The sequence below is a fragment of the Myxocyprinus asiaticus genome, chromosome 16 (assembly GCF_019703515.2).
Source record: "Myxocyprinus asiaticus isolate MX2 ecotype Aquarium Trade chromosome 16, UBuf_Myxa_2, whole genome shotgun sequence".
In the NCBI taxonomy this organism is placed as follows: Eukaryota; Metazoa; Chordata; class Actinopteri; order Cypriniformes; family Catostomidae; genus Myxocyprinus; species Myxocyprinus asiaticus.
The window spans coordinates 6861739-6887321 of NC_059359.1; the positions used below are offsets into that span (position 1 = coordinate 6861739).

General features: G+C 37.7%; 1 protein-coding gene across 1 annotated transcript in view; it reads right to left on the minus strand.

Annotated features, from left to right (window-relative positions):
- The window catches only part of sv2a (synaptic vesicle glycoprotein 2A), a 63596-nt gene extending 42047 nt beyond the window's left edge, over window positions 1-21549 (minus strand). The window contains exon 1 of the mRNA XM_051720057.1: window positions 21433-21549. The gene's annotated coding sequence lies outside the window, so the exon portion shown is untranslated. The remainder of the gene's footprint in view (window positions 1-21432) is intronic.
- Window positions 21550-25583: the final 4034 nt, after the last annotated feature.

Here is a 25583-nt window from a genome sequence, read left to right on the forward strand (position 1 = left end):
AGAACTCATCAACCGGGTGACCAGCTCTTAGCATCCACATCCCCCTGTGTCTCTGAAGATAACGAGCTGGCCAGACATTCGCTCTGCTTGGCGGCAGACAAAAAAAGCAAATCACGGATATCTGTCAGCAGCATTGCCCTTCTCAACACCTCAGCTTTAGCTGGGCCATGTGGCTCTGATAAGAAAAATACATAGCAACAGAACAATTAAAACAGTTCATGAACTATTACGCAGAGAATAGGACTGTAAATGCCTGTCTAATGAATTGGCGTGCTTCCTTTTTTGTTGAAAGTAAACACTGCCTAATAGTGGAGATGGTTGTAAAACTATAAATATCTAAAAAGGTGAATATAGGGCACTAAGACATCATTAATGGTTGTGATTGGTCCGAATGGAGAAATGGCCCAGTTGGCGGCAGTCGGCGAGGATCTTCCTAATGCTGTCATCTGTGGTTGTTCTAATCTCACTCGCACAAGCCCTGCATGTTTTCTCTGCATGTGCACAAGTCTTCCAATACAGAGCCAGAGAGAACATGTTAAAGCAATAGTTTACGCAAAAATGAAAATTATTTTATTATTTACTTTTTCGTTTGTACCTGTTTACACATAACGGTAAGTAAATGATGACAGAATTTTCATTCATGAGTGAACTAAGAGCTCTCAGTAGAGAATTCACCCATATAAAAACTCATGCAAAGGTAAAGGACACAGTGTCTCTTTTGCGGTATGGTGCCATGGTAACTGTCTCCCCCACAGTTCCCCAATACATCTCTATGTATCTCTACGTCTCTATATCTCTATTCAGGTCTGCAGACAGAACAGCAATAGTGCTGTGTAGGTGCAGCGATGTGTGCGAGATGGCTCTGCTGGGAACAGCAGTCTTGCTCTTGGTGGAACGCTTGCATTTCAATTAGACTCACACAGGAACATGTGTCAGCACTGAAGAACAGGACCTAAAAGCTCTATGAACCAAAACCAAGCCCAGAGTAGTTTCACATAGCCAGACTTTTGACTAAAAGACCCCATTGCAGCTTATTCTAACCATAAACCACCCACTTAGACAGAAACAGACTGATCTGATGACATGTAATGCGACCAACCAAAGCTCATCTTCTTTTCTTTTCCATGCCATTTAACCCTCACAGACCCAGCATATCAGAATTGCATCATTTGTGTTGAGAAGTTTCCTGAAACCAAATGCCTTCATTCTGAAATATTACGGCCCCTTTTAATGATACAATCAATTCCTAATGGATAGAATCAAGTCTTGCCCTTATTCTTCTCATTGAATATCCTGTTTCATTTAGCAAATATGTCAGATTATGGAAGTAAAATTTGCTGCAAATGGCATTTCATGTTGACTTTTTGTATAGTATCTAAATATATTATTTCTGAGACATCTGCAAAGTATCATTAAAAAATGTTTATTCCTAGCATCATTTTAGGATCAAGCTGATCATGAATTTACTCTGATATAAGGGGATGGCAACTTCCGCAACTCTTGTTCGCCCGCGATGAAAGATCCAATTATGTAATTCAGTGTTTGTAGCAGAGATGATGCCAGCGGGAATGTAGATTTTCACACCACGAAAGGAAAAAGGCAAGCAGCACATCCGCTAAAGAAGAGTGAGGAGGTGCAAAGAACTGCAGTGGAGAATCTTCATGTTAGCTGTTATTATTGACAGCTCACTAAATTAAAGGTGAAGTGTGTGATTTCTGCACCACTAGTGTGAAATGGAATGGAATTGCAAAAGATAATGTGTGTACACTAAGACAGGAGAGAGCTAACCATTAGCATTCCAATTAATTTCAATGGTAGTTGCTCAGCTGGCACATGCTGCCCCGGACGTACACGACTTGAGAGTAACATGTTGAAACTTGAAAGCCGAGTTTACAAATTTTGGCTTTAAATATCAGAAAATGAGCATTAATATAACCAAATTAAATTCTCAAGTACATAATTTGCAAAGAAAATATTTTCCAATATCAATAAATACAGCTCCTGTGCACTGACATGGTTAAGCTGTTTGTCCAGGGAAATACCACCATGGATTATACTGTAAAGTCATCTCATTTGTGTGTTTTCTGGTGATCTGATATCATGTTAGAATAATTCCATAAACTGGCTAATCTCAAGGATAATCTCTGAAGCAGATGTTTAAGAAAAAAACATGGCTGGTTTGCTGGATCACAATAAACAGCTTTGACAGCATTTCATCTGCTGAGATAAACATGGTTTGTCAAACAGTGTTAAAAAAAAAGCTGTGCATATTCTTGCTCTTGCATGGGTGAATTGTGTGAAATGTTCTCTTTATTTTCTAAATTCTGTACCTACATTCCCAAAAAACATCCAAATGGGGGTGGGGAACATACTGGGTAGAAATCCCGGACCCTTCTCATATCCATATTAATAGCAAGGTTCCTTTAATAGTGATGTACAGCTTCTGAATATTGAATAAATGTTGAGTTGAGTTTGAAATGCACTTTATGTTGATGCATGTAGCGTAATTGTGCAGGTATTAAGTTAAAATATTGATTTAGTAATTAGAGAAAAGTTTTTTTTTTTTTTATAGTTCAGGTCCCTAAAGAAAATTATCCATGGTTTTACTATAGTAATGACTAAAGTAACCATGAACGCTGCCACCAGTGTTTTCTTGCAGAAATCATGGTTTTGATACAATTAATTACAATGGTTTTACAACATTAATACTGTAGTTTCCATATAGTAAACATGGTTTTACTATATATTATAACCATGCTGATTTTGTGGTTACTATGATTTTACTACAAATACTATGATTAAAATATGGTTACTGTAGTAAAACCATGATTTTTATTAAGGGCAAACCTGTTGAAGTGTTTGTTACCAAATACAGTATTCTTACTTTGGATTTGGAAGTAATAAATTTTTTCTGAACATAGCAAATACCGAACCGTACTGAAACTGTGACCCCAAAACCGTGATACAAACCAAACCATGATAAATTTTAACTGTTACACCCCTAGTAGAAATGTATCAAATTAGAGTATCATTTCTATTGCGGTTATCTAAAATATCTCTACATGGTAGTGAATGCGTGGTCCAATTATTATTTTATAATCGTAATTTATTTTTTTTTCTGTCATTGGTTACCTTTGCATTATTTCTACATTAAATTGTGCCATTTTCTCACTGTTCTGGAGGCAGCAAACACAGAGAAACAATCGATCCCATATATTCACTCACTGAGCACATTATTAGGAATACTATGGTCCTAATAAAGAGCCTGACGTGGTCTTCTGCTGTTGTAGACGCTACGCCTCAAGGTTCAAGGTTTTGTGCATTCTGAGATGCTATTCTGCTCACTATAATTGTACACAGTGGTTACCTGAGTTACCATAGCCTTTCTGTCAGCCTGAATCAGTCTGGCCAATCTCTGTTGACCTCTCTCATCAACAAGGCATTTCCATCCGCAGAACTGCCTCTCACTAGATGTTTTTTTTGTTTTTGGCACCATTATGAGTAAACTCTAGAGACTGTTGTGCGTGAAAATCCCAGGAGATCAGTAGTTTCAGAAATACTCAAACCAGCCCGTCTGGCACCAACAATCATGCCAGGGTCGAAATCACTGAGATCACATTTTTTTCCCCATTCTGATAGTTGATGTGAACATTAACTGAAGCTCCTGACCCGTATATTCATGATTTTATGCATTGCACTGCTGCCACACAGTTGACTGATTAGATAATCACATGAATAAGTAGGTGTACAGGTGTACAAAATAAAATGGATGGTGAGTGTATATATATATATATATATATATATATATATATATATATATATATATATATATATATATATACAGGTGCATCTCAATAAATTAGAATGTCGTGGAAAAGTTCATTTATTTCAGTAATTCAACTCAAATTGTGAAACTCGTGTATTAAATAAATTCAGTGCACACAGACTGAAGTAGTTTAAGTCTTTGGTTCTTTTAATTGTGATGATTTTGGCTCACATTTAACAAAAACCCACCAATTCACTATCTCAAAAAATTAGAATACATCATAAGACCAATAAAAAAAAACATTTTTAGTGAATTGTTGGCCTTCTAGAAAGTATGTTCATTTACTGTATATGTACTCAATACTTGGTAGGGGCTCCTTTTGTTTAATTACTGCCTCAATTCGGCGTGGCATGGAGGTGATCATTTTGTGGCACTGCTGAGGTGGTATGGAAGCCCAGGTTTCTTTGACAGTGGCCTTCAGCTCATCTGCATTTTTTGGTCTCTTGTTTCTCATTTTCCACTTGACAATACCCCATAGATTCTCTATGGGGTTCAGGTCTGGTGAGTTTGGTGGCCAGTCAAGCACACCAACACCATGGTCATTTAACCAACTTTTGGTGCTTTTGGCAGTGTGGGCAGGTGCCAATTCCTGCTGGAAAATGAAATCAGCATCTTTAAAAAGCTGGTCAGCAGAAGGAAGCATGAAGTGCTCCAAAATTTCTTGGTAAACGGGTGCAGTGACTTTGGTTTTCAAAAAACACAATGGACCAACACCAGCAGATAACATTGCACCCCAAATCCTCACAGACTGTGGAAACTTAACACTGGACTTCAAGCAACTTGGGCTATGAGCTTCTCCACCCTTCCTCCAGACTCTAGGACCTTGGTTTCCAAATGAAATACAAAACTTGCTCTCATCTGAAAAGAGGACTTTGGACCACTGGGCAACAGTCCAGTTCTTCTTCTCCTTAGCCCAGGTAAGACGCCTCTGGCATTGTCTGTGGTTCAGGAGTGGCTTAACAAGAGGAATACGACAACTGTAGCCAAATTCCTTGACACGTCTGTGTGTGGTGGCTCTTGATGCCTTGACCCCAGCCTCAGTCCATTCCTTGTGAAGTTCACCCAAATTCTTTAATCGATTTTGCTTGACAATCCTCATAAGGCTGCGGTTCCCTCGGTTGGTTGTGCATCTTTTTCTTCCACACTTTTTCCTTCCACTCAACTTTCTGTTAACATGCTTGGATACAGCCAGCTTCTTTGGCAATGAATGTTTGTGGCTTACCCTCCTTGTGAAGGGTGTCAATGATTGTCTTCTGGACAACTGTCAGATCAGTAGTCTTCCCCATGATTGTGTAGCCTAGTGAACCAAGCTGAGAGACCATTTTGAAGGCTCAGGAAACCTTTGCAGGTGTTTTGAGTTGATTAGCTGATTGGCATGTCACCATATTCTAATTTGTTGAGATAGTGAATTGGTGGGTTTTTGTTAAATGTGAGCCAAAATCATCACAATTAAAAGAACCAAAGACTTAAACTACTTCAGTCTGTGTGCATTGAATTTATTTAATACACGAGTTTCACAATTTGAGTTGAATTACCGGAATAAATGAACTTTTCCACGACATTCTAATTTATTGAGATGCACCTGTATATATATATATAAAATTATATATAGACCAAAAATGTTAAGAATACAGCAATATAAATGTTTGTTTCTATTGCCCACCCCTTCATCTAAAAGTGAATGACATGTCCCTCTCAGCACAATACACGCACACAGATGCTCATTTCACACTTAAACAGTCCTCCTCCTAATCATAGAGGCTTCTGTCTCTGCTATCTACCAAATAAATGCCAGACTGACTTCACACAGGCTCTGAGCTGTCTTGTTGTCTGCTGCCTACATACTGCAGGCAGCTGCCATCTAAGGCACCACACTAACTGATTTGGAGCCTCAAAAGTGACCGATATGAAACACCCTACAAAGGCAGCAACTCTATTCTTCACACCAATAGCACTCATCATGCAAAGCACACAGGTGACTTGACTCACAATTGATTTTTATAGAGTTTGGTATTAATACATTGTTAAGGTAATGATGCAATGCTCTAATAAGCATTCAAATACATAGTAGCGCACAAAAATATTGGGTACAACAACTATTTTACCCTTTTAAAAGCAATTCATAGCAAATGCAGAAACATCTAACTGTATATTGAATATAATCAAAAGGCTAAAAAATAGCAAGATCAAGCCATAACGCCCAGCTGTAGTTCTAAAGAAGGACATTTGTTCACTATGTACTATCACGTCGGTCACTTTGGCAGAGGATTACAGAACCAGTGAAATGCCGGCGTTCGAAGGATGTCAGTGAGAGGGAAGACCTGCTCAGCAACAGTGACCTACAGAGCAGCAGCACATGTTGAGAGAGAGAGGAGGAGACTCTGCTCACTGCCAAAACATCATGACTAATGACAGCAATGCAAACGAAGCCAAGGCAAGAGAATGGTGCCACAATGGTGCCCCATCTAAGGATCTCGTAATTTACAGCCCTACCCATCAGGTTTATTTGACAGGTCACTGATTCTGGCCATTTATCCAAGTCACAGAGGAAGATTTTATTGCTATGATTTTATTTTATTTTATTTTTATAGCTTATGAGCTGAGAGCTCATGTCATCCCTTATGTTAGATTTGAGTATCAATTTTGTCTCTGATGTTTCTCTTAAAACACATTGGAAAACATAAAAGAAAAAACAAGTGAGACCATTGTTATTACAAAATACAGAGTTAAAAAAATTAATGTTGATAGCATAACTCCCGATCATTTGGTTTTGGATTAATCTGATGAAAAATTTTTGAGTTCATTAGTTTCTCCCAGACAGCAATGAGATTAAAGGGAGAGCAAATGTAGATATTTATACTGGACTCTCCTATTTCTTCTCCTACTTTTTATCCTGATGAAAAGATACAAGGGTCTAGAATCAAGTCAAGAGATTTTATTTTGAGTCTTACGTCACAGCCTGTTGATCCTATGGTAGCTGCACGGATCTCAGCCTGCCTGGTAGACATTTAGTGCTGGATGAAAGAACACTACCTCCAACTCAACCCAGCAAAGATGGAGCTTCTCGTTGTTCCAGCAAGCCCAGCAGTGCATCATAACTTTACCATTGAACTAAACTTGTCAACATTTACACTATCCCAGAAATCTTGGGGTCGTGTCTGACAATCAGTTGAACTTCACAGACCACATTGCAAGAACAGCCTGATCATTCAGATTTGTTCTGTAAAACATTAGAAAGATCAGATCCTTCCTATCTGAGCATGCAACACAACTCCTTATCCAGTCTCTTGTCATATCAAGACTGGACTACTGCATGGCTTCCTGCATGTACAGCCAAACCTCTGCAATTGATCCAGAACACAGCGGCGCAACTGATCCAGTACACAGCGGCACAACTGGTCAACAACGCTTTCTTCATCGAACTGCACTGGTTGCCACTGGATGCTTTCATCAAGTTCAAGGCACTGCAATGTCAATGCAATGCTTGCTTACAGAACAACCACTGGCTCACCCCCAGTAGAATATTGTTCTACTGCACCTTTAACCAGCATAAATTACATCTTGCAATAGCATTTGTAGTTTAGCTGTTTTCAAAACTGGCACTTTTCCAACATGTCGAATTCTATTGGACACACAGCACAGTAACTGAAGTCTGTAAATTAGTCGCACTAAATATGAGGCATTATAAATCCTTTACTTGTCATCCCACCTAATGAATATATTCCCTGTGTAACTTGTGTATTAATTATTCATTTAAATAATTTGAAAAGCAATTTCAGTCTTAACAGTGTGCCCTTCTGGAACAATACAGTACATGCTGAGTTACTTGTCTTCTCTGGGTATTGAAGCCATTTTCCACATTGTGACCAATTATTTGTACAAAAGATGCAAAGCTAAGCCATTCAATATTTACCAGGCAGCTGCAAAAACTTGATTAATTTGGTTGTTGATTGAGACATGTTAATGAATATTTTGGACTTGAATCAAACCAGTTAATTTGGATGTTACCAGATGAAGCGCATTTTTTAAGTTGAAAGTTTTCAGCGTGTCAAGAACATGCTTGGGTCATATATCGCCAAAATCAAAAGAAATAAGAAATTTTAAATAAAGAAAATGAAGCTTCTCTGGTAAGAAACCTCTTAAAGTTTTTTCATTGCCTGAAATGTTTTTTCAAACCTGTTTGAGTGTAAAGAGTAGAGCTCTATTTTCATTTGATATGCCACTTTAAAAATACGTGGATTTTGGGGACATTATTCCCTCAAAATGTTATATACATTTTGTTATATTTTATTTTTCACTGTACAATACAGTTCTATTCATTAACAGTAGTAAATGCATTCCTATATTTACTGTGCATTTTCACATTGAGAATCAATGGGTTCATCCGAAAGCTGTAAAATGTTGCTTTCAGAGGCTTTACATGGAGTTTTGATGAAAATAATGTGCATTTCAAACTGTTCTGAGACCAGTGCAGACAGACAGCACACTGGAGGTTAAGTCATTCACTAAATAGGGAGCAATGGAGCAAGGGAGCAAGGACATCCAAAGTCCATTTACTCCTAAAATCTGACCAAAAGTTCAGTTTCAGGCTGCAGATGATGTTTGGACCACTCAACATACTTAGCAGACACGGGACCATGGTAAGCAGTACATAGATTCAGAATTTATAATGTATAATTTTATTTTAACATGGTCCTCAGTGACTGGATGATGCTGGCCATTACTTTGAATCAGAATTATTTATTCACCTTTACAGAAAATCAGCTGTAATGTCTGTAAAGTCACAAAAACATGAATAACCAACACTCCTGGAAACATAAACAATTTGATGACATATTGTTTTCTTGTTTATTAGGTGCTACTAGTCACAAATCAATTAGGGAAATGGAAAATGCCCACAGCAGTCACGATCGGGTCTCAGGAGGTTTATATAAATATTAAAACTTTGCAATATTTAACATTAATATTCTTCATCCTTTTTAACGCTCTTCACATCACCTTTCATTATTTGCTTTAAAGTTGTTATATGTAATATTTTTACTGTACTAAATCATAAAATGACCATAATATGTCATTAGAGAATTAGGAAACATGCTAAGTTGAAATACTGGCTTCTCCGATAACAATGCTACAGCCAGTATATTCTACTCTGAAGTTTCCATTCCTGGCCGGAATTTCTGTTTATGTTTTGGCCTGTGTGATCCCGCCCACTGCCCACTCACCAATAGTATTTCAACACCGCCGGGCTGCCAGATTTGAACAAGTTTGCAGGCAAACAACACTGCGTGCTGCAGCCATGGAAGCCAGCAAATGAACTGGATCAGAGATAACAGATTCCACCCAACCTAAAAAGCCTCACCATCTGTCTAAAAACCACCATGAGCAGAGGCGTAGTAAAACAAGGATAAATATTGGAGATGCCTTTGGAAGATGGAGGCAGCTTAAAGCCCAGAAATCCTTTAAAACGGATGCCGAGTTGGCTAATTCTGGCAACCCGCATGAGCTTCGAGTCTGGGGCGGGGCAGATAACTCTCCAATATTTTGAATTTGGACTGCAGTACCCATTTCAAATGCTTGTTGTCAATCTTACATATATATATTTGGACACCAATTATGTGTGTGTAATTCACTTCTTGTAGCCACTACCTCTCTTTGACATACGTTTTTTTGTTTGATAAAGTATTGCTAACAAGGCCAAACCTCAATACATCTGATTTATATCAGACAGTGAGAGTGACAGCATAAGCCTTGAGTCAATGGATCTGAAAGTGGAACAGGAAGAGGAGATGAGGATGTAAGCAGATGGTTAGAAGAATCTCAAAGGCAGTCTCTCTGGAAAGGTGAGAGCCACTGTGAGTCACATTAGCCCTGGAACAAATCTCTCAGTGCGCGCTGTCACCATGGCCACAGTCACCCCTGCCCTCTCCTACATCAGCATCAGCCAGCATCCTCTTTACCCTGCCTCCATTTTAGCCCCAAATAATCCAGAGCAAACTGGAATGAGGGAGATTGTCAATCTGGCATTTTATTAATGACAGCAAGTCCATCATATTGTTGGTAGTCCACATTAGAATGTGAATTATACAAGTATAATTTGCAAAGGCAATTTTCAGAGAAATCATTTTCATTAAAGTCAACATGAAATCAAAATGGACCCTATTTACTTTCTATGGATGTTCCTGGTCTTATTGTGTGTGATTTATTAGTGTAGTGCACATTATTCCAAATGAAAAATGTTTGTCTTTGTAATCTTCTATCAAGATGGAATAATTCGCTCTGCCTCTGAAACTACTTATCATCTGTCAACAAGCCCTCTTTTTTCAACTCCTTCCCTCCAAACATCTTGCGCCATTCTAATATGCCGACTTTTCACAATCCAATCTATTCCCAATGGATAAAATCAACTGAAGTAAAATCAGCCTGATTTCATGGAAATGATGTGAAATTTTAGCAAAATTACATTTCATGCCTCCTTATACATATCACGGCAGTTCAGAGGTGAAATGTCCAATGTGTGGCGCTAAAAGCAAGTTAAATTTTCTCCCAAACATGAGGTTTTTAAGGTTAATGCTCTATCGAGTTTTAAATTAGTGGTCGACCAATATATGGCCACGGCCGATAAATCTGCCAATATTTTTATGGAGTGTTTATTTACACTAAGTGCAAATAATAATAATAATACATTTTATTTATAAAGCGCTTTTCAGGGTACTTAAAGATGCTATACATGAGTTAAAAATAGTCATAAAAGCAATACAATAAAACCTAAAACACACAGCATTAATCACACATTAAAAGTAATCCTGAAAAGATGAGTTTTGAGTAGTGATTTGAACATGGACAAATCGGAACAGTCTCAAATGTGTTTGGGGAGAGAGTTCTAGAGGGAGGGGGCAGCTATGGAGAATGCTCTGTCACCCCAGGTGCGGTGCTTGGTCCTGAGTGGTGTAGACAGTAATTTAACATCAGAGGAGCGGAGGCTATGGGATGGAGTGTGGTGATGGAGCAGATCGGTGAGATAGGAGGTGGCCTGGTTATGGAGGGCTTTGTGAGTGAAGAGAAGGACTTTACAATGAATGCGTTGTGGGACAGGAAGCCAGTGAAGCTTCTGGAGGACAGGGGTGATGTGGTCACGGGAACGGGAGTGAGTGAGCAGGCGTGCGGCAGAGTTCTGGATGTAATGGAGTTTATTTAAGACTTTGGATAATGTGCCATAAAGAATGGTGTTACAGTAGTCAATTCTGGATGTGATGAGGGCATGGATCAAAGTTTCAGCAGCAGAGAAGGAGAGTGTTGGACAGAGACAAGCTATGTTTTTTAGGTGGCAAAAGGCAGTTGTGGTGATCGAAGGAGAGGTTGTTGTCAAAAATGTCTCCGAGGTTGCAAATGTGTGGAGAGGGAAACAGAGTGGAGTTATCGATGGTAAGGCAGAAGTTCTGAATGGTTTTGGTGAAGGATTTAGGACCGATAATGATCATTTCTGATTTATTGCAGTTTAGTTTGAGGAAGTTGGCTTGCATCCATGATTTAATTTCAGTGATGCAGTTGGTCAGAATGAAATGAGTTGCAGTGGTGATGGAATTAGTAGCGATGTAGAGCTGGACGCCACCAGCGTCCCCCCTAATGTTCAAGACATGGTTACGGCTTTGGAGCCGTTTTTGGCATGTAAACAACCAGTCAGGACTGCGTTTCCCAAAAGCATCGTAAGCTTAAGTTGATCATAGAGACCATTAGTGACAAAGGTTTCTACAATCTACTTAGGCTTACGATGCTTTTGGGAAACGCAGTCCAGTTCATTTTATTGTTACATGCCATCATGTTACAACAACAATAGACTGGCGTGCAACAATTTCATTTAAACAATACCGCCAGCTCAGGAGACGTGCACAAGCTTGTGGTGTGAATTGCTCACAGGATAGAAGAATGAATGAGAGCATTTCACCAGGGGCGGATCTACCAGGGTGGCAGTATACCCAGTATAAGTATACAAATGTATAAAATATAAATGTAAGACGTTGACATTGTGTAGGGGTTTATTCATGTCAAACTGCCTCAACTCTCACTGGAGGCACAAATGACTACACAGACTGATCGTGTGATTGATTACAGTGGCAGCCAATCACATTAAAGTATATCAGTGGTCAACTGCGTGAAAGGTTTAAGAAGCGGCCAATGGCGTGATGGGTTACAGCAGCAGCTAATCACGTACTTGCTGCTGCAGTGCATGTGCAGTGTTTGGGTACTTGTGGGCTTAGGTTTTTCGAGCTTATTTCCTCAACCACAACAACATGACAATATGGACAAATACATGGAGAATAAAAAAGGTAAGAGATTAATTTCTCAGTTTTTTTTTCCAAGTCTTCACTGAATGATTATTCGATATATTGGCGTCAGTTGAGACATGTACACAGCACTTTCTGAAATAGCTGTCATCAGGTAAGTGTATAATCCAGATGAAACATTTCTAGTTCTTGAGTAGGAGTTTCTATTTCATCTGATCTGTGTATATTTTGATTGGCAATCTGGCGCTGAAATGTGTTATTTAAAAATTTATGGTAAATGTTCGTTGTTATCAGTGTCGTTTAGTGTCAACTGTTTTTTCTGCAGCTCACGCTCTTTTCCGGGAAATTGAAAAGCAAAATATGTCCTCCATTGTGATGGCCTTCTCGGCCGTATTGTTTGTGTGCATGTAGAGTGTGTGTTTTGTATTTACCTCCCGCTTTCTTAATCGCTCTCAGGTGTGGGGTAACCAGGTGAGCTGACTGTTAATGGGGAGCACCAGCACGCGGTATGTTTCCTTCCTATATAAACTGAGGGTTTCATGGCTGGGTTGTGCAATGGGAGATGGGTGTTCATGAGCTGTGCCATCTTGGTCACCAATGCTCTCGTGCAGATTCCCGCTGCTGGAGTAGAGAGTTCGTGGTTGCCGCTGTCTGAACTTTGGAGTTCGCTGTTTTTTCAAATACAGAACAGTCAATAAATGTGTCTGTGTTTCCGCTACTCTTGTAAAGTGTAACACCCATCCACTGACATACAGATGCAATCTTGGTTTATTACAATGAAAAGTTATATTTGGGTGAATTAGAAACCAGAACCTCTAAAAACTAGACGCAAAAAGTAACCACTAGAACAATCAGTCATGTTCTTGATTAAATTGCTGATCTATGTGTTCATCTACTGACTAACAAAATTCCAAGACTGATAGTGGCAGATGTAGAGATGAAATTACCATATTATGTGAAATATCTATTTGAGTGGTTGAAACGGTCATTAAGAATGACTGTTTATGAAAATAGGTGATTTAAAAGAATCTTTTATTGTGCATAAAATAATGAATATTCATGAGTTTCACATCACTGCCACCCAAAGTACAGTTTTCCTAGAATTTATTTTTATTTAGAACTAACTTTGTGTCTTTCAAATGGCTTATTCCAGCTGTTACAAAGTTGATAGGCCTACAGGATTTTATTAGTAGAATAACATTGAGTATGCATGCATTCTCCACCCATGGGTACACTTAACAAAATAAAACAATTTGGCCTGCACAATGTGATGAAGTTTATTCCAGATTGCCAGTTTTATGTCACGCGAAGGAACATTTATATTTTGTTGATGTGTTTAATAGACAATGACTTGTTTTGGTTTTTTATGTTGGCAAATCAGTAGCAAAATGGTTACTATGAGGTTCCTGTGGAAATGCAGTTATTTTGCAAATTCATGGATATTTATAATTTGATAGTGACTCCAATTAATGAACTAGTACTTGTTGCAATGAAGCTTGGTACCTTGATCCATAAGAACTACACATGGGCGCTTGCTTTGGTGTTGCCACCCCTCATTGTCTGCATGCCACCCCCTTGCCACCCCATGAAAAAATGTCTAGATACGCCCCTGTATTTCACTGCATTAAAAGGCCATTGTCAACTCAGCAACAAACAGAAACTCAAAAATACTTCCTTCAGTTTTCAGAAAAAGGCTTGAGTTTATCCAAATTGCATAGCAATGCCACATGCAAGTTACTTTATAAAAAATATATATATATATATATTATTATTATTACCTATTATTATAATTTTATTAGGTCTTTTTGTGAGGAAATGCAATTGTTAATGTGCACATACCGTGCGTGGTGACTGGATTACTATATGCACTGTTGTCATTTCCTTCTTCCTTCTATGTTTTAAAATGTTTTAATATACTGTATATGAGATGACAAAACAGAAACCAGGAAAAGCTGCTGTCTACGATTTAAAACACACACAAAACAAATGTATTTATGTACAGATTTTTTATTTTATTTTAAGAAAGTAAAGGTTTTATGTGAAATTGAGTAAATATTATGCTAAATAAAAGTTAATTTAATTTTTTTGCAATTTTATGTATGTCATTATATATACTGTATATCAGCATTATATCGGCCTTTTGGCCATCTTGCTCTCTAGATATCGGCATCGGCCATTAAAAAACCCACATCGGTCGATCAGTATTTAAAATCAACAAATCATTCCTCCCTACCCAAAACCTTAAACCTAAACCTAACCAACAGTGTCATAAAATGCAAATGCGAGGGGAAAAAAAGTGATTGTATGACACTTTTGGCTCACGGCCTGCATGCTCTTCAGGACTTGAACCCTGGTGCTTTGCATCGCATGTGTTCTCCACTATCATTTGAAATACTGCGCAATGTGATCGCTTTCTAATCTGCTTTTACATTAACATACTTTTAATGATGCAAACATTAAAATATATCGCCTACTTAAGTCATACGCAAGAATTAAGTGTTTAGTTGTCATAAGACGGGATAATGTGAGCAACAGGGTGAAAAGTAAGTGTTTATAAACTGATAATCTGCTGTTTTACTGCGGTTTATAAAAGTAATTGTTGTAGCGCGTCTAGTAATCTAGTCTAGATTCACCAGGAATCAGCTGCAATATGTACAACGAGGCATGTAAAAATTATTTTGCAAAAATGTAGGTAATGTAACGTGATTCAGTGAGGCCAGGTTGAGTAAAATGATTTGTGAATGTGAATTCATGTTGACACTATGAGCTTTTTTGGTTCTCAAACTGCGATTTGCCATGTATTTCAATGAAAAGCGTTATTGAGGACACAGGAAAAATCTATAAATTGATTACCAATTAAGGATACACCAATATGAAATGTTTTTGATCGATACATTGCTGATTTTAACCTAAAACTTTAGGCAAATATACAGATACCAATATTTTGCCACTTATCCACCTTATTATGTCATCAGATTAATGTTTTGCTTATTATGTTTTAAACATGAACAAAGAGGTATAAAAGTTATTTTATTGTTCTAATAATGGATTCTAATGGATTGGATCTGTTGAATGCATGACAGGCCAAAAATGTTAAGGAATAGTTCACCCAAAATGAATATTCTCCCATCATTTACACAACCTCATGCCATCCCAGATGTGTAAGACTTTATTTCTTCTGCTGAACACAAATGAAGATTTTTAGAAGAATATCTCAGCTCTGTAGGTCCATACAATGCAATGAATGGGGTCCAAAACATTAAAGCGCCAGAAAGCACATAAACACAACATAAAAGTAATCCATAAGATTCATCGAATGGTTTTCGGAGAGAACAGACCAAAATGTAACAAATTTTTCACTTTACACCTTGCCATTGCAGTCTCTAGACACGATCATGATTCAAGCTCGATAACACTTCCTTGTGCTTGAAGCATGCGCAGATCTCTAGATGGTGCTAGGAAGCATAATCAAGCTTGAAATAATGATCGTGTCTAGAGACTGCAATGGCAAGATGAAAAGTGAAAAATTAGTTACATTTTTGTTTGTTCCACCAAAACCGATTGGATTGCTTTTGAAGACATGGATTAAACCACTGGAGCCATATGGATTACTCTTATGCTGAATTTATGTGCTTTTTGGTGCTTTAAAGATTTGGATTCTATTCACTTTCATTGTATGAACCTACAGAGCTGAGATATTCCTCTAAAGATCTGTGTTTGTGCTCTGCAGAAGAAAGAAAGTCATACACATCTGGGATGGCATGAGGGTGAGTAAATGATGAGAGAATTTTCATTTTTGGGTGAACTATCCCTTTAAGATTAAAGGACACAAATGCATGACAATTGATGTGGAGAAAAAAAGGTTATTTTGCACTTCCAAAACATTTTTGCAATTCTGTTTTTGCAGTTCTAAACAACAGAACTCATATTTTACATATGAAGATACTGTATTACATTATAAGTCAAATTAAGCATTAAACATGCTTTTTCTGATTTAATTTATTTCAGTGGGGTTTTTTTTTTTTTTTTTATACTAGACACAGAAAAAATTTTATACAATGCAATGAAGTTGCATAATTAATTATAAATAAATCATATTTTTTTCATATGGCTGTTTTCATGCTTATGACCGATATGCAGATTGTTTAATTTGGTCAATAAATGCTCTATAAATATCAGTGCCCAATACTTCGGTGCATTCCTAATGTCAAAACAATATTCATAAGAAAACATGTCAGGTTTGAAACATTTTAAGTACAGAAAGGGAAAAAATATGAAGAAACACCTGGAATATTTCTTAATAAATTGCCACTTTTTCATTTTAGAAGTTACACTGGGGACATAGCAAAAATGGCAACATCCAAGTGGTGGAATTTTTTTCAATTATCCTCTATGTTCAAATGATTGTGGTGTTGTGTTATAAGAAAACTAACTAATATGATTTTCATCTTTACAAACTGTGAGTGTAATATTGTATCCAATATATTAAGTCAAGTACTGCATAAGTAGAAATGACCCACCAAACTGAGTGATAATCTTGTTCCTCAATCTTCACTGAGTTCTAAATGATAACCGAATCCGATAAGACCTCAGCACCAGCAGAGATCCGTGATAAACACTTGCTGCTGTTAAAGCCTCACACACACACACACTCTTCTCTGAACGTGTTCCCTCTCTCTTCCTCCTTTGCCACATTACTCCTCTGAGGATTCCACTCAAGGTTACAATGAAAAGAGCATTGCAGTAAACTGACCATGCAATGATTGAGAAACTACAGCAGTCCTGGGCAGCACCAGAGGACAGACAGCCGACATATCAATTCACATTAAGAGAAACAGCTTCGCCAAAAGCTCTCGAGATGTTTTCGGCCACTTGCACCACATCAGATTACAGTTGGTGCATTGGAATTATGATATTACTGTAGCTCAACCTACTGTAAGAAAGGCTGATCGAGGAAACATGGATGAATACGTAAAGAGGAACATTAAACTATTGCATATCGTTTTAAGATGTAATTTGGGAAACATAGACATACAGTATTTTAAAGTCTGCATTAAAAGTGCAATTCAAAACTACCAATATAAAGATCTATATTTACTCGTGTTTACATTTGTATTTACATTTAACAGACGATTTTATCCAAAGGGACTTAATCAGAATCAGAATGAGCTTTATTGCCAAGTATGCTTACACACACAAGGAATTTATCATGGTGACATAAGCTTCTAGTGCAAAGAAAATGCAACCATATATACATATATGCAAACATATACATTTACGCATACAGTGCATCTGGAAAGTATTCACAGTGCTTCACTTTTTCCATATTTTATTATGTTACAGCCTTATTCCAAAATGGATTAAATTCATTATTTTCTCAAAATTCTACAAACAATACCCCATAATGACAACGTGAAAGTAGTTTGTTTGAAATCTTTGCAAATTTATTAAAAATAAAAAACGAAAAAATGTACATAAGTATTCACAGCCTTTGCCATGACACTCAAAATTGAGCTCAGGTGCATCCTGTTTCCACTGATCATCCTTGAGATGTTTCTACAACTTGATTGGAGTCCACCTGTGATAAATTCAGTTGATTGGACATGATTTGGAAAGGCACACACCTGTCTATATAATGTCCCACAGTTAACAGTGCATGTCAGAGCACAAACCAAGCCATGAAGTCCAAGGAATTGTCTGTAGACCTCCGAGACAGGATTGTATCGAGGCACAGATCTGGGGAAGGGTACAGAAACATTTCTGCAGCATTGAAGGTCCCAATGAGCACAGTGGCCTCCATCATCCGTAAATGGAAGAAGTTTGGAACCACCAGGACTCTTCCTAGAGCTGGCCGCCCGGCCAAACTGAGCGATCGTGGGAGAAGGGCCTTAGTCAGGGAGGTGACAAGAACCCGATGGTCACTCTGACAAAGCTCCAGCGTTTCTCTGTGGAGAGAGGAGAACCTTCCAGAACAACAACCATCTCTGCAGCACTCCACCAATCAGGCCTGTATGGTAGAGTGGCCAGACGGAAGCCACTCCTCAGTAAAAGGCACATGACAGCCTGCCTGGAGTTTGCCATAAGGCACCTGAAGAACTCTCAGACCATGAGAAACAAATTCTCTGGTCTGATGAAACAAAGATTGAACTCTTTGGCCTGAATGGCAAGCGTCATGTCTGGAGGAAACCAGGCACCGCTCATCACCTGGCCAATATCATCCTTACAGTGAAGCATGGTGGTGGCAGCATCATGCTGTGGGGATGTTTTTCAGCGGCAGGAACTGGGAGACTAGTCAGGATCGAGGGAAAGATGAATGCAGCAATGTACAGAGACATCCTTGATGAAAACCTGCTCCAGAGTGCTCTGGACCTCAGACTGGGGCGAAGGTTCATCTTCCAACAGGACAACGACCCTAAGTACACAGCCAAGATAACAAAGGAGTGGCTACGGGACAACTCTGTGAATGTCCTTGAGTGGCCCAGCCAGAGCCCAGACTTGAACCCGATTGAACATCTCTGGAGAGATCTGAAAAAGGCTGTGCACCGACGCTCCCCATCCAACCTGATGGAGCTTGAGAGGTCCTGCAAAGAAGAATGGGAGAAACTGCCCAAAAATAGGTGTGCCAAGCTTGTAGCATCATACTCAAAAAAACTTGAGGCTGTAATTGGTGCAAAAGGTGCTTCAACAAAGTATTGAGCAAAGGCTGTGAATACTTACGTACATGTGATTTTGTTTTTTTGTTTTTTGTTTTTTTATATAAATTTGCAAAGATTTCAAACAAACTTCTTTCACGTTGTCATTATGGGGTATTGTTTGTAGAATTTTGAGGAAAATAATTAATTTAATCAATTTTGGAATAAGGCTGTAACATAACAAAATGTGGAAAAAGTGAAGCGCTGTGAATACTTTCCAGATGCACTGTATATACATATAGTGACATAAAAATAAGATATAATAGATAAATAAAAAGAGAAATATACAATAGAGCAATAATGTTGTTTGAATATTTTATATACAGATATACAGTTATGTTCAGGTGAAGTAATTTATCGAAGAAGAGGTAGGAAATGTTAAAAAATATAAATGAAATATAGATTAAGTAAGAATGGATGGATTGAATATTGCACATGTTTGTGTTAAGGGAATAGTTCACCCAAAAATGAAAATTCTCTCATCATTTACTCACTCTCATGCCATCCCAGATGTATAAGACTTTTTATTCTTCTGCAGAACAAAAACAAAGATTTTTAGAAGAATATCTCCACTCTGTAGGTCCATACAATGCAAGTGAAATGGGTCCAAAACTTGGAAGCACCAAAAAGCACATAAAGGTAGCATAAAAGTAACCTATAAAATAGGTACCAAAATGTTGGTACTTATTTACTTGCATTGTGAGGACCTACAGAGCTGAAATATTCTTCTAAACATCTTTGTTCGTGTTCTGCAGAAGACAAAGTCATACACATCTGGGATGGCATGACGGTGAGTAAATGATGAGAGAATTTTCATTTTTGGGAGAAAACAACACTGTAGTGCTACCGCCTACTATACCAAATTTAGTACAGGAATATAACTAAATAGTGTTTTCTTCTTTCAGTACTACCAACAGGAAGCTCTGCAGATACTATATCAATCCTACCAAACATGGCAATCCGCATATCCTATAAATACTACCAAATATTAAAGCTCTCTACATAGACAATCAATGCTAAAACTCTACCTATACTATCATGGTTTACATATACTATCAATACTACATAAAACTCTAAATATACTGGACTGTCAATAGGCTGCTAAAACATATAGCTCTACATACTAGGGGTGTATAAAAACAGGTATGAGTACTACACTTGCGCACATTTTATAAGCAGCGGTAAAGTTTACATGTAATGTGAAACCGACAGAAGAGGCCAAAAACAATTACATGTGCCGATTGTTTTTTTGCTCAAGCCGCTAAATACTATTGGATTATGTACATATCGTAAGGTCAGGTGCCTCTTAATTTTTTTTTTTCCTTCTACAGTCTGAAGGCATGATTTGAAACTATGTGAATTGTGACAAGTCCTGTACAAATATAAATGACTTGAGTGCAGACAAACTAATTTTTCTTAAGAAAAACACGAAGATTTTGAGTTCAAATGAGTTTTTCTCATTACAATCAATCAAAATAAATGCAGTGCTGTTGTTTAAGTTACTTTATTATAGAGCTCTGCGTTTTATTTCCAGTGTCAGACACTGTTGTGTCATTTATTATATATATTTTATTATTATATATAAAATACTACAAAACATAAAGCTCTAAATATGGTGCATGTTGCATAAATCATCAATGCATACACTCAACAGGGATGGTTATTTTCAGTTAAGGTTCAGTTATTTTTTCACTGAAAGAGCAGCACTAATATGAACGCATGTACAGTCATACAGAGAGAGCATCACTGTGAATCCAGCCACTCTGAGCGTTCAAACCAAAGGACACATACAGTCGTGACAAGACTGAATGGAATCAGCAATGGGCCAAATCATCGTGGAGATTCATATTCACGCACGCGCACACACACACTTACCAGGTTTCCATTCTTCATGCTGCAAGGTCATTTTGATGCTTCAAGATATCACGCGTAACAAACCCCATTTTAATCTATAATTTTCATGATTAATCAAATGCAGAAAATGTGAAACCCTGATACCAGCACCAAAATCAGACTGTTAGGAATATGGAAAAGCCCAATCTTATTCCGATGGATATTAGGTGAAGGGGCGAGGCTTTTAGGGTACGTTGATGTCTCTATGGGAATATGTCTTTTATCAATTACTCTTTAAATCGTTTCTTTAACCCATGCCAACGGAACGTTAATGTAAATAAACAAGAAATAGTCTACTTCACCATCCTGAGCGACAGATGTTTCACCGAAAAAAAAAATCTGCTACGTGCAAAAAAAATATTTTTTAATGTATTGAGATGATGTGCCGTGTGGAATAATAAAATACTCATTTAAAAATATTTTTATACCATTTACGTTGGATGTTATAGTTAAAAATGCATTTTTGATTAATATTATGTGTGCATTCATCATTGATGTGCTCGCATAGTTTTTATCTTTATTCCCCCCCGAATGAATGAATCTCATCCCTGAAATAGACTACAGATAGGGAAAAAACGCAACAGATAACATTAAAACACTGACGCATATATAGCCTAATTAAACGCTTCCCATGTCAGATTTTAAACATGGGTGAGCATCTTTAAATCACAGGTTATTGATAGAGACCATTTTGAAATTAGCTCCAAAATATATATATGTATCATTAAACATCACTTACCGGTGCGATTCTGCTCTAATTATTTTGTCCAAGTACTGCTTAGAATATCTTTTTAGAAGATACGGTGTAATTTTAGTCGTGGTGATGCAGAAGGCTTTATGACATTGCCTGTATCTTCACCCTGAAAGGGAGGCGCGCGTGACGTGTAACGGGTGCAACCTTACTACTCAGGCAAAAATGATCGATTTCTACTATGAGGAAGACTTCGCTCATGAATATTAATTACCTAACACTGACGCTGCATGGTAACCTTCATGGAGCGTCTAATTAATATTTATAGACTAATCCTTCTCCATAGTATGATTCGTTGTAGGCTGTCTGACTAGCTAGCGTACACTTCCCAGCCTCTGCCTTTCAGCCAATCAGTTAGGCCTTCAGGGCGTACGTCACGTTACATAATTAATATACATAAGAGCCATTTACGCCGAACGCGTTTTTCCGTCCGTCTGCGCAGTTTTTCCACTTGTTTTTCTACGTAAACATGCGCTTGACGTCTTTGGGAGGCAGAGTCTCGCGCAGCAGCGCCGCGTTATTTAGACGCCGTTTCAGGTTAAAAAGAACGTCAAATTATAGAAACGCGTCGAGACAGATTATTAACGCCATAATACGTTCGGTCTGAACGACCCCCACCCCCAAAGACAAGCCCTCCCCACTGTAGGATTCCCTAGTTTCCACTCACTCACCGTTCGGCTGCCTTCCAGATAATTATTCAGGCTTACTGGGCGCACGTGATTTTACGTAATTAATATTCATGAGCAAATTCGTCACCATAGTAGGATTTGAAGCGTATTCCCCCTTATCTCGCGCACACCACTCTCCAATGGACTGGGGATCCGAAATGAATCGTCTTCAAATTTGCTGTAATTGAAAAGTGATTGTTTTTAATGATCAAAAATAGTCACGCGATGTTTAGTTCAAGTTGATTTCAAAATGGTTTAATGCTTAATGCACGTGAGTAATTGATGGTGCACCCGTGCCCAGGTAGTAGTCATGTTACTTTATGAACTAATGTCATACTACGCACAAATATACTGTTTATTATAACACGTACTGCATCACTGGTCTGTGCATGTTTGCACACGTGCCCTAACTCATGCGCGTAATTGATCGTAGAAACGGAACGCGCTTTTCTCTCATCTTGCCAAATAATAACCATTTGTTAGAGGTAACTAGTGCACCATGGTGTTATCAGAACAGAACCACACTCTACTGAATACAAATAAGCCAAGGATTTATGACAAGAACATTTTTAATAAAGCTACAGTATAAACCACAAGGAGAGGTGATTTCAACACAATTTTACCAAGGGGTGTTTCTGGGGAGGACGCGAAGCGCCCTCGAGTGGCTAATTGCTTTTATAAAACGGCTGCAACAGGAATAGTATAAAGACAAAAGTGTTAAATACTACTAGTAGCATGTATTAATTACAAAGAGCAGCAGAGTGACATTAGTTCATAGGCAGCAAATATTTGTTGGCAAGCAATTGTCAACGGTTTCCAAATAGCCTGGTGCTATGGTTGCATTAGCTGCAGATCTGTTGATTAAGAGACTTCATTTATAAAAGCTGTTGTTTGCAGTACACCTCATTTGAATAATGTCTAAAGATGGAACATGAGCACTGCAAAACAGGACAAGTCTAGTTCAGCATAATTGTGTTTAATTAATTGTCAGTGTCTGCATGTTTTGGAATTACCAGGTATTCTATATAAAAAACTAAAACCTGTGACTCTTCGAGGTATTTCTAGAAGTGGCAGTATGATCTGACATAATGGACTAATGCTTAGCAACAGGCTGTAAGACGATGTGACTGGTTTTCAAATAAGGCTACAAGTCGTCACTCTCATGCGTACAACAAGAGCATCTATTGATGTACATTCCTCGTTAAATAGCAAATGCACCACAACACTAACATCAGTTTAAGAACAATAGTCAGCTCATTCTCGCATTAACAAAAAGTTTCTGTTTTAAAATGTCTCTATGGTTCGGTTAAACAGACAAGACAATATGTACTTTTGTTTAATGTCACTTTGTTCAACCATCTGTGCTTGCTGTTTCTCAGTCTAGGCTATCCTATTTTGGAATATCCTAAAATCTACATCAATTACCTAAAACAGCTAAAGTTATAGGGATAGTTCAACCGAAAAATGAAATTTCTGTCTTCTGCTGAACACAGGGATTTTTAGAAGAATATCTCACCTCTGTACGTCCTCACAATGCAAGGTTTAAGGATTTTGAAAAACCCTAAACAAAGTTTGTATAATAACAATATGCTGGTTTCGTCAAGCCAATTAACCATAATTATTTGTTCTATTTAATTCCTAACCTTGTCACAACAATTTATTACTTCATTAACACTAAATTACACCTCTCTGCCGTGCGAGAAAACAGCACCTTTCAGCTATTAAAACAGAAAAACTACAGCACCAACAGATGGTCTCCAGCTCAACAAGTTAATTTGCGCTTTGGGCTTCATTCCTCCCATCGTTCTAAAGAAAGAGGCTGTACTAACTATTGTTAACTGCTCCCTGCAGACTGTCATTTTTCTTAGTGCCCTAAAAAGTGTGACACTGCAGTCTTGACAGGAAAGCAAATTGGATTGTTCTGTTCTGTGGAACATCTAGGCCATCTCCGTTACTCTTTTGCAAAATACACATTCTTTTTTCAGAAATACCTCTTTCACACAGATCATAATTGACTATGATCAAGTAAAATCCCTCGGAAATCTCGCTGGTTCTAATGTTTAAGCAAATTTACAAAACAGTACAAGAAAACAGAAAGACATATTTTCATTTTCTGGTCCTAGCTGCTGTAAGCAGGGCCTGTACAGTAAATCAAGATCATTATCTTTACTTAAAACAGTCTGCTTAATAGCAAAACACAATAGAACATGTCTAAAGAACACCTGTTGGAAAACAGATGATATTTACTGGAATATTTAAGCTGTACAGGATGCCCCTGAACAACTTACCAGGTGGGAAATCTTCAGTTTAGAGTGGCATAGTATCTAAATAATTTGCAGCATATGCAGCGAGTACAAATTCTGTAAGAAAGACGGACAAAAATGGCAGTTGGCACATCCATATTAAATCTTATACACAGTGTTGGCCAGTTTCCACTTTACTACATCTTTGATTCTTTAATTAATTTTGACTTGTCCCTCCTTAAAAAAAAAAAAAAAATAATAATAATAATAATAAATAATAATAAAAATTATATACATATATGGGTTCCAGTAAGGCATTTGCAAGTGAATGGGGCCAATCCATAAATGTTAAAATACTCATTATTTCCAAAGTATAGCCACAAGACGTAAACAATATGTGCATTAATATGATTTTAGTGTAATAAAACCGCTTACCCATTCTGTGTAGTTAAATGCAGTTTTACAACTTGTAATGAGGTAATGATTTAAACAACTGTACATTTTAAATAACACACAAGTTAACAGAAGATTCAATGTTAGTGCTTTTATAAAATTGTTAACTTCACATTTTTGCCTTTAAACCCTAATAAATTAGGCCCCATTGACTTTTATTGTAAGTACTTTACTGTAAACTCTAGCCTTTTATATATATATTTTTTAATTATTATTATTATTTTTTTTTTTTTTTGGTAATCAACATTTTGCCCCAAACGCTGTCGATTAAGCTTAATTTGTATTGAAACCGAAATATTCCTTTTAATGAGTTGTTAAGCATTATAGCCTATAGCCCTAACGTAACCGTTCTTATCAGTGCCCTTAATAAGCTACGTTATTACAATGTATTAACATAACAAAAATATGACTGATAATAAAAACGTGCATGATCAGATATGTGCACATGTATGAATGACAGAATTACGTTGCGTTAGAAGTGAACCTTGAATAGGCAAGCTCATGTGTTTTGGCTGAAACTTGATAGAAGCCTACAGAGATTCGAACAAGGAGAGTCGCGCGCGCAATGGTCGCAGTGTTTGCCTGCACGTGATGTGAATATTTTTTTCTTTCTCTCTCGAGCAGTTTCTATCTGCATCTCATTTGCACTGACCATCGATAGAGCAATCGCATCCTATTTATGTATCGTTCACCTTCCCACCTCGAAAACGATAAAACCCCGATCGCGTCGTGAACTGCGTTTTATGACCCATTTACTTGCCTCGCGCACTTAAAT